At 34.6% G+C, this 13,741-nt stretch overlaps 1 protein-coding gene across 1 annotated transcript in view; it reads left to right on the top strand.

Moving 5' to 3' along the window:
• The window catches only part of LOC118180851 (sodium/calcium exchanger 3-like), a 1,002,905-nt gene that overhangs the window by 503,165 nt on the left and 485,999 nt on the right, over window positions 1–13,741 (top strand). The window lies entirely within an intron of this gene.

The raw sequence follows: 13,741 nt of genomic DNA, 5'->3' as shown, positions 1-13,741 counted from the left end.
CATGTGTCAAAAAAGCAAAAACACATTTCGTTTTGTATCTCTACAAATACATTCTTTGTCTATTTAAAACTTTTAAGAAAATGATTCTGATTACAAATAATTTTTTAGATTATCACTATTGAGGCTCGTCAACAACACAATATACAAGTTAAACTAGCGGGCAAGCCCGCTGTTATTGGCGGAAAAGTTAAATGTTTCATGAAATATTATTGAAATATATTCGAAATAGTTAACACATTCATGGAATTAAATTTATTTTAGGCATCGGGAGTGATAAGATTTCGAGTCCTATCTAAAGAAATTAAGGAAATTTCAAGCCAATATAAAGATTAAATTAGTCAAGCCTTCAATGAAAGACGATCATGTTTATCATGGAATGAATACATTTCTTAATTATAAATTAGCATTTACTTCGCGCCAATAATATTTCCCTAATGACATTCCCTAATGAATTTCCCTGCTTTCCCTTTTTCAGAGAATTTAATGAACACGTACCGTATAATTCATTCGCTTGGTCAGTTTTACAAAGAAACTTAACAAACAAGATTTTTCATGTGAGTTTAATAAAGCTCATTGATTTACATTAAAATTGAAACACGCAGTGTAAAAGTAATATAGAGTGAAAATATAAAGTGTGAAAATGATGTTTGCTTTCAATACGTAGAAAAAAAATAAACATGCGCATAACACCACCCAAGTAAAAATTACACGTCTTTCTTTAGAAAATATACACATTGCCACGTCTGTTAAGCCTCGATTTGCAATAAGTTAACAAAAGGATTTAGGAATGTGAACTTTAGGCATGAAATAAAAATTATTGTTAGTTTATCATTTGTTTGCCATTCTTGTATCTGTTTCAAGACAACATTACACAAATCTTCGATTAGGATTATATCTAGCGTATATGGTTACTTTAAGCCTTGGAAGAGGATGTTACAGAGTCTTAAAGGCAAAGCTTGGAGGAGACTTAGGAGCAAAGCTTGGCAAAGCTAAACTGTTTATCTCTAAACATAAACAGTTTAGAGATAAATCTCAAAATTGATGATTCAATCTCTGCGACTCTGCGAAGACTGGTTTCTGGTGAAATAATGATACTATGACTTGGCTGCTTTTCACACAGAGATTATTTCACTATGAAATCGGTATTAGGATACACAAAACCTCACGTTTCCCAGCACTTTTGAATTTGATATCTCACATATCTTAGTTTTGGGAAAGTTCGTCATCCCTCCAGTAGAGGAGTGTTACTCCGTTATTTCCACACGGTATAAGTTGGGATGAATTTTGAGACCATATCACTTTCCCATTTCTTCAGGAAAGATAGTTCCTGAACTTCATGCAAATCATTTCTTTCTTTAACCACCCCTTCGACATGACATTTCTAAAAGTAATCTTTTCCTGTAGTCCTTTGCGTTCCAAGAAAGTACGGAAAAATCTTTTGGAGGATCGCTGTGCTTTCACTTCAGAATTCCGCAGCACCTACGAAATATTTTAGATTAGTACTTCATGAAAAAGGTCATATACGATATATATATCGGAAAAAGGCTATTCCTAGGAATAATCATTAATAGAATCGCTGTTGTATCCAGGATCAGTAATACCGATTTTCCCATTTTGTCTGGAACTACTGTGTCCGTCGCAAACATGGCGGCAAAATCGTCATGCGATGACTTGTAGGTACTTTATTTTTTACCAGGATATTTTCGTCGACAATGTTTTTAAACTGCGAAGTCTTTGATACGCTTTATTTTAGACCACAATACTTTGTACCATGATGTTTTTTAGAACTGCGATGTTTACTCTTTGTTTTCTTTTCTCCCACGATGTTTTGTACCACGACGTTTTAGCCTTGCGTTATTTTCTCCGCGATGTTTTCGTCCGTGAGGTTTTCGGCTGTAACCGGAACTACATGCTGGTATGTTTTTCAGACGCAGTTCCTAAAGAGTCTTGTCTATCTGGTAAACTGCATCCCTTCTAGATCACCTTTGTACCCTCTAACTGACTGTACAAAGAGACAGTCATGCTGGAAGTTTACCAGAAGGTTTGCCCTGAGTTTCGTTTAACAGAGTCTACTGCGGAAGACATATACCTAGCCGAACAGTATATGACGAAAACCACCTGCACTTTAATTTATTGTATCTGGGTTATATGAAAAACAACGCTTTCTGGAATACACCGGGATAACTTCTTCAGTGAATGCGCTGAATGTTATTTTAAACGTAACTGAAGTGTAAGTTTTGTTATAATTCATTGTTCTCAATTTTGGGGAAACCAACGATGGAGATGCATGTTGTACATTTATTATATCTGGTAAGTGGAATATTTTCTGTATGAAAACTTCTCGGAATCCAGCTACATTTCAGTTAAAGGAAATCGTAAGAAAATGTTTAATTTAAGTTACAAGAAATTAACATTATATCAGAATTTTTTCAATTTCAGTACGACCTTAAAACAATGTTGTTATTTGCATAAAATTATTCATATTTTGTATCACTTGAACAGAAATAAATTTGCTTTCGGGTAATGGATGTGATTTTTGATAAACTAGGTATGGCATAAGAAATTTTATAACATAAGTAACTGGTTAGTTTTAGTAACCCGCTATTTTGCGTTACTTTACTGTCTTTCTCGCTTTACATTTTCCTGCTAAAATGTTGATATTTAGTTCGCGCGTATACAGATGAGGTAGAAAAAGAGAGTATTGTTTTCCAATAGCTGGCTCTAGAAGTTTATAGGCATTGGCCACTATTAAGGTCGAAAACGATGGTCACTTTATTATGGAAGGACCTAATTAGATGGGCCTCTATTGTCTCCTATGAAAGGACGGACAAATTATATCAATGCTTTCTTCGGGATTCGAACACCAGCCCTTCGGTATAGCAGTCAGAGTCACTAACCAGTTTCTCTTCTGGGTGGCTGAAAGAGTCGGCATTAAAGCAAAGTTTTAGACGGTAGAATCCGAACGTGTTCCGCCTGTTGAAGGCGGTACTTTATTCTCATAAGAGCTGGTTATTTGCGGTGTTGCGTTATTCTCGTCTTAAAGGCTTGACACTCCTGCCTTAGGTATTTGAACCAATCTGCGCGTTTTATCTCTGTGTAGCGTTTTGGTTTACTTACGATTTACTTAATTTAATTGCTTGCGATAGACTAAGTCTCAGTTTTCTCCTATTCTTGGAGTTAAACAATAAATGTTAACTGGTTGTGTAAGCACGGGCAGTACGTTATACCTTTACCTAAGTTGAATAAAAGAATCCTTTACATCCTTATCACGTTTCTGTTCTAAAATCAAAGACGTAGTGATAAGGGTGCTTAAGCCTTAGGCAGAGTTGTTCTAGTTTATCTTACGGAAAAGAAATGGACTCTGTAAACCCTCCCACCGGAAAGAAAGAAAATAGTTTGAAACTCTCAAATTTAAATGCCAATAACAGAGGAGTTTTTATCATTTTATTACAAAAGATGCTTTTTTGAACTATGTCACTTGCTTTATTTCAGCTTTTTTGATAAAGTATTGTATAGTGTCTCTGAGAATGAATGGCGAGATATACAGGGTGCGGCAGCGTTCATAGCGTAATTTGACTTGAGTAGTACAATGACGTATTGCATGAATGCGCGCCAGCTCGTGCCGTATTCGTGTACTAATGAGCTGCCATTTCGAGTATGACAGTGATATGGATCGGTGGAGTGCACAGCATCGTGCCTTTGCTGTTGAAAGTTATTTCAAGAATAACTACTCTGCTGTTCTTGAAAACCAACATCTGTTTCTGCCAACCAACGTCTACTCAACATCTGTTTCAGCAACATTTCAACTTGGGCAAAGTTCCAGATGGACGGACCATGGCGACAGACATTCCCAGGTAGAGTAATTTCTCGTTTTGGTTACATTTCCTGAGCCGCCTCGCACACTTGATCTTTCATGTGAAGACTTTTTCCTTCGGAGCCACCTGAAGCAAGTTTTCTGGGATCGCATCAGAACTGCCGTCGGCAATGTCCCAGGGAATACGTTACGCCGAGTCATGGCAACCTTCCAACGCCGCCTAGATGAATGTGCTGTGCAGAGGGGGCATCATTTGACAGGTATCATATTCAAAAAGTAACCCACGCAATTCACAAGGACGTACACATTAGCATACCTTTAACTATTAATTGACATAAAAGGTAATAAATAAATTTCAGCTACTGCCTTATGGTGTGTTTTAAATATCCTACTATGAACGCTGTCTCACCTTGTAGTAAGGTATCTTTAAAATACGTAATACTACATGAAATGGTTTGAAAAAATATTTGTCTAATTCAACCGTTCAGTATGATCACGATGATGAATAAAATGTTCAAAATGTGTGCCACCCACAACACGAGTTGAGTTGAGTTGAGAGCAGAATCTGGACACCCGTGCGGCTTACTAAGACTATTCGGGTCAAGTCCAGGTTCCGCAACTATCCGGGGCAACACCTCATGGGGCCTATAAGGGCATACATTGGTCCTGTATACATGCTTACATAGTTCATAACATATGCTTATAGTTACATAGTTCATAATATATGCTTACATAGTTACATAGTTCATGGTACATGCTTATATACAAGTAGTTCATAATACATAGATCTTTCATAATACCTGCTTACATAGATCTTTCATAATACCTGCTTACATAGTTCATACATATACATGCTTACATAGTACATAGTGGCTTACATAGTTCATAATATATTGAGCCTGTTACATAATACATACATAGTTCATAATAATTTTCATTGGCCATAGTACATACATGTTTCATAATATATTGAGCCTGTTACATAATACATAGTGGCTTACATAGTTCATACTTGCTTACATAGTTAATAATATATTGAGCCTGTTACATAATACATACATAGTTCATAACAATTTTAATTGGCCATAGTACATATATGTTTCATAATATATTGAGCCTGTTACATAATACATACATAGTTCATAATAATTTTCATTGGCCATAGTACATACATGTTTCATAATATATACAGTGGTCCGTAATATATACATGTTTCATAATATATACAATAATAATAATAATAATAATAATAAAAAGATAGAGGGAGAGAGAGAGAGAAGAGAGATTGACTGGGAACTACTCCACACTGCACAAATCTGTTCCAAATTCCTCCAGTTTCTGCATTATCTTGCATATTTTCATGCGATATGCTGGCTGTTTGATCAGATAACGCTTATGAGAAGTTGCCTGTTCCGGAAGCTGCACATGCCGCTGTGCGGTTAGAGGGCATTGGGTCAAGTAATGGTCTGGTTTACCAACACGAGCAAGTCACAGAGAATTTCGATCCATTCTATGGCACGAACGTTTGGTGTAACGCTTGCTGTTGCTTGTATGGTTCTTTCTTTGAGGCCATCAAGACTGTTAATTCTTTAGCTCCTGAAAAAGACTTGTAGTATATCCAAGTACACACTGGCGAACTTCTGAAAGATCTTATGAATCATCCTTGGAGATCCTTTATTGTAAAGTATTCATAATCTTTAAAAACATAACTTCTCAGTTAGGCTTTAACTATTTAGTTCACAGTTTCATTATTTACTCTTAATAAAATATATTTTCCTATGAACGTACAATACGCTAATATCTGGGTTGATTATCCGGGTGCAGATTATCCGGTTTCCGGATTATTTGTGCGTAGCGGTGCTCACGGACGCACACTCAAAGCTATGCGTGAGTGTGTGGAAAGGTAAAACAAGCGCAAGTACGAGAGTTTTCTAAAGACAACTGAAATGTGTCTTTCGGTTTAGTTTCAATGATTGCCTCGTATAATTCGTTCTGCATGTGGATAGTCGATATTTGTGTTCGTATGTATTTTCGTGCATATATTCTTATTTTAAGCGATACAGTGATTTCAATTCAGTTCGAATGCAGTGATAAAGTATCACTTCAAAAAATACGCACTGAATTTCGGCAAGTATTCAAATATTCTCAAAAATAAATTATTGATTTTTCAAAGAAATATACGCATACAGTATATACGAAAATTGGCAATTTGGATTACCTGTGTTTTTCATTTATCCTTCACCTGCATCTTCGACATTAGCCTGGATAATCGAGAATAGATTTTATTATAATTTTTTAATGTAATTCAGTGTTTTAAAAACACGTGCAACTGAAATGATAGTTACATTACATTTTGAAATTAAAGCACACTTTTATATTATATGTGTAATAAAAATCCATTTAGATTTGTGACACACCAATAAACGGGCGTTAAAGTCACTGAACCCTGGTAGTTCTGTCCGAGGCTCATATCCCGCGTATGGGCTGGCTGCATGAACGTTTCTGTGTTTTTCCCCATGTGTAACGTGTATACGAGCCAGGTTCCTTAGAAAGTCCTCCATAAAGGCATGTCTTTCCTCAGGCAGTAGCCATAGAGTGCTTTGCCATAATCAAATAACACAAACCATATAGATTTGCGTTACAGGTATTTATAAATTGATATTATTCGTTAGAAAGGCATTTCAAGATTTAACCCAAAAGTAAAAATAATATCATGCAGGTATCTTTCACATCGCTAACCGATTTAGAATGAATGAACAAAATGAAAGCAAACAATTATTTTTCATATATGGGCAGTAAGTATTATAAGTATTATCTGTATATTAAGGGGACTCGTACACCTTAAAACCCATAAGATGTTCGAATAAGTGACTGTTGCAGGAATTGGGATAACTTATTTATTTTAAAAGCAATTACTACCAACTTTTTACAGCTGACTACATAATATAGCTGCTTTCTGAAAGAGTAATCATAAAGTTTGTGTTGCCACAAATATTTTTATAATTTAGTCCTCTTTGTGACAACATTTTTCGTCATGTTCCCAACTTGCGCGCACAGTTTAAAACATTCTGTTTCATAATTTAATTCCATATTTAATATATAGCTTTTATAACATTTGGAAACTACTGTGAACCTAAAATTCTAAAAATTTCATGTCAAACTTTTATTTGATTTTGAGTTGAGTTTATAAAATGTATTTTATTAACAAAATGTGTAATATTTCATGTCCATAAAATTTTTCAATATTAAAATATTCATCAGATTGTTGGTTCAGTTAGAAAGTAGTGCCCATATAAAGAATTCCATCAAATTTCAAGTATGACCCATTAGCCATTTTTAAAATATCTTGCGCGCAATGTGGAAACATGGCGAAATATTTTGTCACAAAGAGAATTAAATTACAAAAATATTTGTGGCAACACAAACTTTCTGGTTACTATTTTCCAAAGCAGCTATATTATGTGGTCAGATGTAAAAAGTTGGAAGTAATTGCTTTTAAAATAAATAAAATATTCCAATTCTTGCAACAGTCACCTATTCGAAGATCATAAGGGGTTTAAGGTGTATGAGTCCCATTAAGTTAAATAATATTTTTATTATTTTTATTTAAAAAAGCCATCTGACCTTACATGAAGATTCTGAATGAACATTATTTGTAAAAGTATTTTTCTCTTTGGTGTAGTGGATTCTTTTTTACAATACAGCTTTGTCTGTGCTTGTTTTGCTTTCTTTTTAATCTCGTAAAAGTTGTGAAAAATTGTCTCACAGCGTGGCAACAAGCGCAAAGCTCATTTATTTCCGGAGCACAAACACCTAGGAGCTACGTCCACTAATCAAAGCGCTGTGGAGCTACTTGTGAGGTCATTATACTTTTCCGAACTAAACCCTTTAGCGAGCTTTCCTCTCAATTGGACGATTAAATTATTCAGTAACGCAGGACTATAAACGCATACCGACTGGTTGCTATAACGAAGCACATCAACGACGACAAAAACAGATGGTGCCTACTTTCGATCTCGCTGAGCGGAAGTTGATGGTTTGGCATAAACATCTAATTGAGAATCACATGATGTCTGTTTAATGTTCATTTAATCCGTAAATTGAGACTTTTGCAGAGAGTGGTTTGCACAGATTTCTATTTGCTTTGTTGTCCTCTTTCAGGTTTTCCAAATGGTTAAATCGTTACGTTCCTTTTAAAACGTTTAAGAGGAATGTATTTGTGCTTTGTTTAGGAATAAACACAATTATTTTATATTTACTATGTGAATACTTATATATATTTATTATGTGAACTTATCATATTTACTATGTGAATACTTATATATATTTATTATGTGAACTTATCATATTTACTATGTGAATACTTATATATATTTATTATGTGAACTTATCATATTTACTATGTGAATACTTATATATATTTATTATGTGAACTTATCATATTTACTATGTGAATACTTATATATATTTATTATGTGAACTTATCATATTTACTATGTGAGTACTTATATATAATACTTATACTAGTCACATATAAGTATTGTGACTATTTATAGCGAATCGCTTTATTTTCTCATAGAACGAATCATTTTGAAGAGAGTACGATTGTTTACAGTTCATGTTCTCCGTAGCATTGATTTCTTAAATCATTAAATTTTTAATCCTTTAAAACTGTTGCTGAGATCGTAATTTTTGATGATATTATGTCATTCCTCTTGTCAGAGCTGTTCTTTATATAGGGTATTCTAAAAATAAGAGGCTTTCCGCCCATTTTTTAGAAAATTTGCTTTTGCTATAAAAATCACCTGATTAGATAATATATAGATATATCTTTTTTAACTACAACAATATTTTTTAAAAGTGTAAATTACCGTTTGCAATTTGACAATTTTGTTTTCGTGCGAAATGGCGTATTTAAAGAAGCAATGGATGGAAGGCTGTTTTTGTACTCTTTTCGAACAAATTATTCGTGTTTAGCTTTTAAAATATCCTGTAAGCCATGATTTGTATGTAAAACAACGATAGATAATGTCAAAAATGAAAGAAAAAAAAACGTCAAACTTTGGCTTCAAGCAGAAAAATTGTTCAAAACACATATCCAAGGAGAAAAAGTAATATTTCGAATGTTAATGTTGCAAAGGTAAGTTTAATATTAAAAAAAGTGTGCCTTAAAGGACAGTTGCATAATCATTAAAATATCAGTGTCAGCTGTAAACAAAGTGATTAATGCTGATTTGGATCCTAATGAGGCGAAAAAACGTAATGTGCTTTGTCTTTCTCCGGAATATATCACCGAAAGAAGAACACGCTGCAGAATTCTCTATGAGAAACAATTATTCGGGCAAAAATGGAAAACGTCTGTCACAATAGATGAATATTTGATATATTTAAATAATCGCAATAAACAATATACATTTATTATCGCCAAAGAGAAGGAAAAAAAATCTTAGAGCATGGTTCAAAGAATCTAAAGAACGTTTTTCAAAGGGATTTACGATTTTTATTGGTTTCTGATATATAACGACAAATAAAAATTAAAGGGGCTTCTCTTCACCGAAAGTGCCATCAATCAGTAGAGCTGCATCAAGACAAAGGAAGAAGCCGCATGTCAAAATCCACTGTTAATATCCTGGAGAAAAAACGGAACAAGAAACCAGTTGTCAAGGCCATAACCCTTCATTCGTATCCCTACTAAATTTCCTGATGTTTTGTCCACGGATGTTTGCGCACTTTGACTTCTGAAAACCGAATTGTTCGAACGTCGACCTAGAACTCTCCTTGGATTCTGGAAAGCTTTTCAAGAGGAATGGGATAAAATGTCTCATTCGATATCAAAAAAGGGAGTTGTTGTCTTCGAAATTGCAGTGTAGGAAGGTAGTGAAGATTAAGGGTTATTAAACGAATCATTTAAAACACAAAAATTTGGGGTAAAATATTTCTGTGAACGCAATGAAAATTGTCTAAAAAATGTGCGAACTACCTCCGTACTAGCTTAACATTTTTATTTCCTTGAAGAATGATTTTAGAGTTATGCCCTTGGTTAAATGGTTCCTTGAAATATCATCCGAAATTTCATCCTAAAATTCTAAGTGCATCGCCGCATTTGTTCACCTGGGAGTTTTAATTAAGCAGGACATTCTGCTAGTCCTGTGGATCATATTGTTGCGAAATTTACAGACGCGGTGGAGTAGCTTTCCCGCAAAGCAGGTTTAGGGTTGCCATAAAATAATTAAGGGAAGGCAGGGTTGCCACATTTGGGGAGAAATTGCCCATTTGGCGACAAAATTGGCGATATACCATAGACGGGTGGAAAACCTTCTGGAACGAATTCTTACCGGTTTAGCCCAGAATGTTCTCGAACACAAGCCAAAAGCTATGTAAACCCTGCTGGTACGCGGAGTGTCCAGTTAGTTAGTCAGTCAGTGCCGAGTCGGTCGAGTTGACAGTCAATCAGCGAGTGCCGAGTGAGTCGTCGAGTGCACCGAGTCTCTTAGTGTATCGCGGTTAATTCCTCGTCGAGAGAGTGTGTTGATCTCCGAGAACGAGTGAATCGAGGAGTTGGAAGCTGTACTCTTGTGTATCGTCGAGTGCATCGCGAGTGCGTGGAGAATCTCGAGAGTACGTGGAGTTCCGAGAACGACCGAACAGAGTCACAGAGTCGGGAGCTGTACTCTGGTGCTTTGCAGCGAAGCTATCTCAACCGTTATAGCCTGATAACCTGAAGGCTGTGTCGTTGATCTTTTCAGCGTGTTTATAGTACTTCTTCGACAACTGTAAAGCGGGATTTTCGAGTTGTCCTGATAATACTGGTAAATAAAGTATGTTGTGATATTCCATCAAGTGCTGCTGTCATTATTCACTCCAGATCCGCGCGAACCCCGTAACGTACCTACCTAAGGAAGGGAAAAAACGTAACAATATATATCCTGCTGAGGGTTATTCAAATGTTATTAAATCGCTCCTTTTTGCCATTGCAATATTAGAGAAGTTTGATCGTTATAACTTGTTGTATGCAAAACGACGAAATTGCACTCCGCAATCATTTTTTAATTGTTTTCATATCTGAGATAATTTTTATCTTAAATCTAATCATTTGTTTGTTACACTCAGAATAAATTTCTAATTTCTAAAATAAATAAATAAATACCGCTTCCATACGAGGGTCACGCTGAAAGTTTTGCTAGGTGTAAGTATACACATAGGTTTTAAAATTATACTTACGAGATACACATAGGTTTTAAAATTATTCTTTCTTTCACATTTCTAAATTTAGCTTCATTTGAAATAAATTTCTCCCATTTTTTATGATTTATTTTAAACATTTTTATTTAAAAAAGAAAATTTATAAATTTTTCGGAAACAGTTTTGAATTATAATCTGTAAAATGTTTTACTATCATCTTAAAGTAGATGTATTTCTACTTAAAACGATGGTAACAAATTTTTTACCATCATCTCAAAAATGATAATTTCTTAAAAAATTAGAGTTTATCATTCAGAATGTCCTAGGATATAAGTGAATTTATACTTTGGCGCGTTTTGAAATTTGATATATTTGTTGAAAGCGATAATAACATAAAATGGGGTTTAGGCACTTTGTTAAAATAATTTGAAAGTAGGAACAATGTGACTTTTTTTTTCGCTCATGCACAATGTAAAAAGGGAAAGGAAAATAGGTTGCCATATATTAAGAAGTTCTCTAGGTAAATTATTCTTGGCGAAAACTGAAAAAAAAATGCGCCAAGAGTTTTTGAATTTCTCCGTAAATTTCGCACCAAATTTTACAAAATTTAATATTTAGACATAATTTGAGTCGTAGAATCGAAATATGGTAAAGAAAATTGGCATGTCATATCAGATGCTATGCAAAGTCCGATTTTCTGTCAAAATACCCGTGTTAGAGCTAGAGCACTGTTTTAGATAAATCTAATATATATCCTAAGTCGTGCTTTTGAGACATGAAAAAAGCATTTTGAATTTCGTCAATCCGCCCAGTAGAACGGGAGATATAGAACTGTCCCATTTTGAGGGGGGCAGTGTACTAATAGCTAAATAACTAAGGGACAAATTAATTAAAATAATTAAATTTCCTGTGAGAGGATAAGGGCATATGTATAACCACGACATCTCAATGCACTGATAATTGTGATAATTCGCATGCTGGAAAGACACTTCTTTCGGTAAATAATATGGTGTCCCCAATGTTTCAATCTATATTTGTATCTCTTCAGCCCATGTAGGGTCGATTGTAGACCTTGCGTAAATGGAATCAAAATTATATCTGTGTCGTCCTTTAACAGTGTCCATCATATTCTGTTAATTAATGTAATTCGTATGCTTATGCTGATTCTTCGCTGTTTCGATGCTATGCAGTGTCGAATTTACGTAATGACGATCCTATGAATGAAAGCCTAAGTGATTATTCCTTGACAACCTTATGCTGCTGATACTAAGACCGCACGGATTCATTTAATCTATAATATTAAAAACTGTGCGCGTTTGTCCGTTTGTGACATCATCTGGAAGCCATTTTGAACATTTTATCTTCGTACGACTTTATTCAGCTGGGATATTAATTAAAAATTCTCGAAACGCTAATTTTCGTGCTCATTTCTTCGAGTGGCAACAGTCTCGTGCGCAGGAAATAAGAATCATAGAGGCTAGAATAGAAGGGGTAAGCCTTCTCCGTATGTCCCTAGCAATCCTAGAGAGGTAGTGCATGGGGGCTATACCAATTTTGTCAATGGTGATGGCGTGGTGCCCCTTGTACTTGTTCCTGTCCTGTCCTGTACCGAGCAATGAAAATGACGCCATGAAAAGGTACGGTATTGCGTCATGGTTTTATCATGGCCGCTGTCGAAAGCGAACTTCACATCCTAATTGGCGTCGTTTGCATTTTAGCTATTCGTCAATTAAAGTTTATGTCTTCACTTTTAATTTTAATACATAAAACATAGCATAATAATTTTAATACATACAACATTTTCTACTTGGTATATAGAACAATCGCGAGGATTGGAAATAACTTTATCAAATTTATTAAAATCTAGGTAGTTGAAAATATGTAAATGGTAATTATAACTGAAATGTATGCATGGTAAAACCTGGAAAATGAAGGGAAGTTTCTGTGGTATTTTAAGCAAATTATGCCTAAAATCACTTTCTTGAGCCTGAAACCGTTGATATTTGCTATTAAATTCAATGCAATTTTATTTAACAATGTTTCGTTGTTTTACTCGTAAGCTGTATGTTGGCCATAAGACTTACGTCACGTTGTTAGCATTTCATTGGCGCTTCAATTTTACGACGTCATGCTTACTCTATCTATTCTAACCTCCATGATAAAAATACTTTACTTCGAAAAGTGTTGCCACTCTTGTTTTTCAAATCCCAGAGTTTTTTTTAATAAAAATATAGTACGTTTTACAAAATATGAAATGAAAATAGCATTACCAAACATTATACATAATATTATTATTTAAGGTCATATTCTGACGTTGAACAATACAAGTGATTGCATGTGACGTCACTGTATGTCGAAATGTTTCGTTAATGTCAGCATTTTAAATAAAACGCTGTCGTTAGCAACTTTTTTTACTTCCTTGTACGAAGTAAAATGGAAGTATTGTAATCGCGAAATGTTTCAGGCAGCATATTTCAACGAAAATATCTATTTAGACCGCTTTCGAATGCAATTTAACGATGTTTTTGCGTGATATCTGTACGTAAGGACAGAATAAAAGACTCCTTTCCTCCAAAAAAAAAGTATGAAACTGTTTTAAAGTGAATTCTGAAGGGAATTTTTCATGGTGTCTGTACGAACGTATGTACGTACGTATCTCGCATAACTCAAGTACGAGTAGCCTCAGAACGTTGAAATTTTGTATATAGGTCTGCTATAACATGTACATGTGTAGCTCGTATTTTG

This window comes from Stegodyphus dumicola, chromosome 8 (genome assembly GCF_044657685.1).
Source record: "Stegodyphus dumicola isolate Sdum_Otavi_A_Nest chromosome 8, ASM4465768v1".
Taxonomy (NCBI): domain Eukaryota; kingdom Metazoa; phylum Arthropoda; class Arachnida; order Araneae; family Eresidae; genus Stegodyphus; species Stegodyphus dumicola.
Note: the sequence above shows the minus strand (reverse complement) of the source record. Positions and strands in the feature narration are given on the sequence as shown.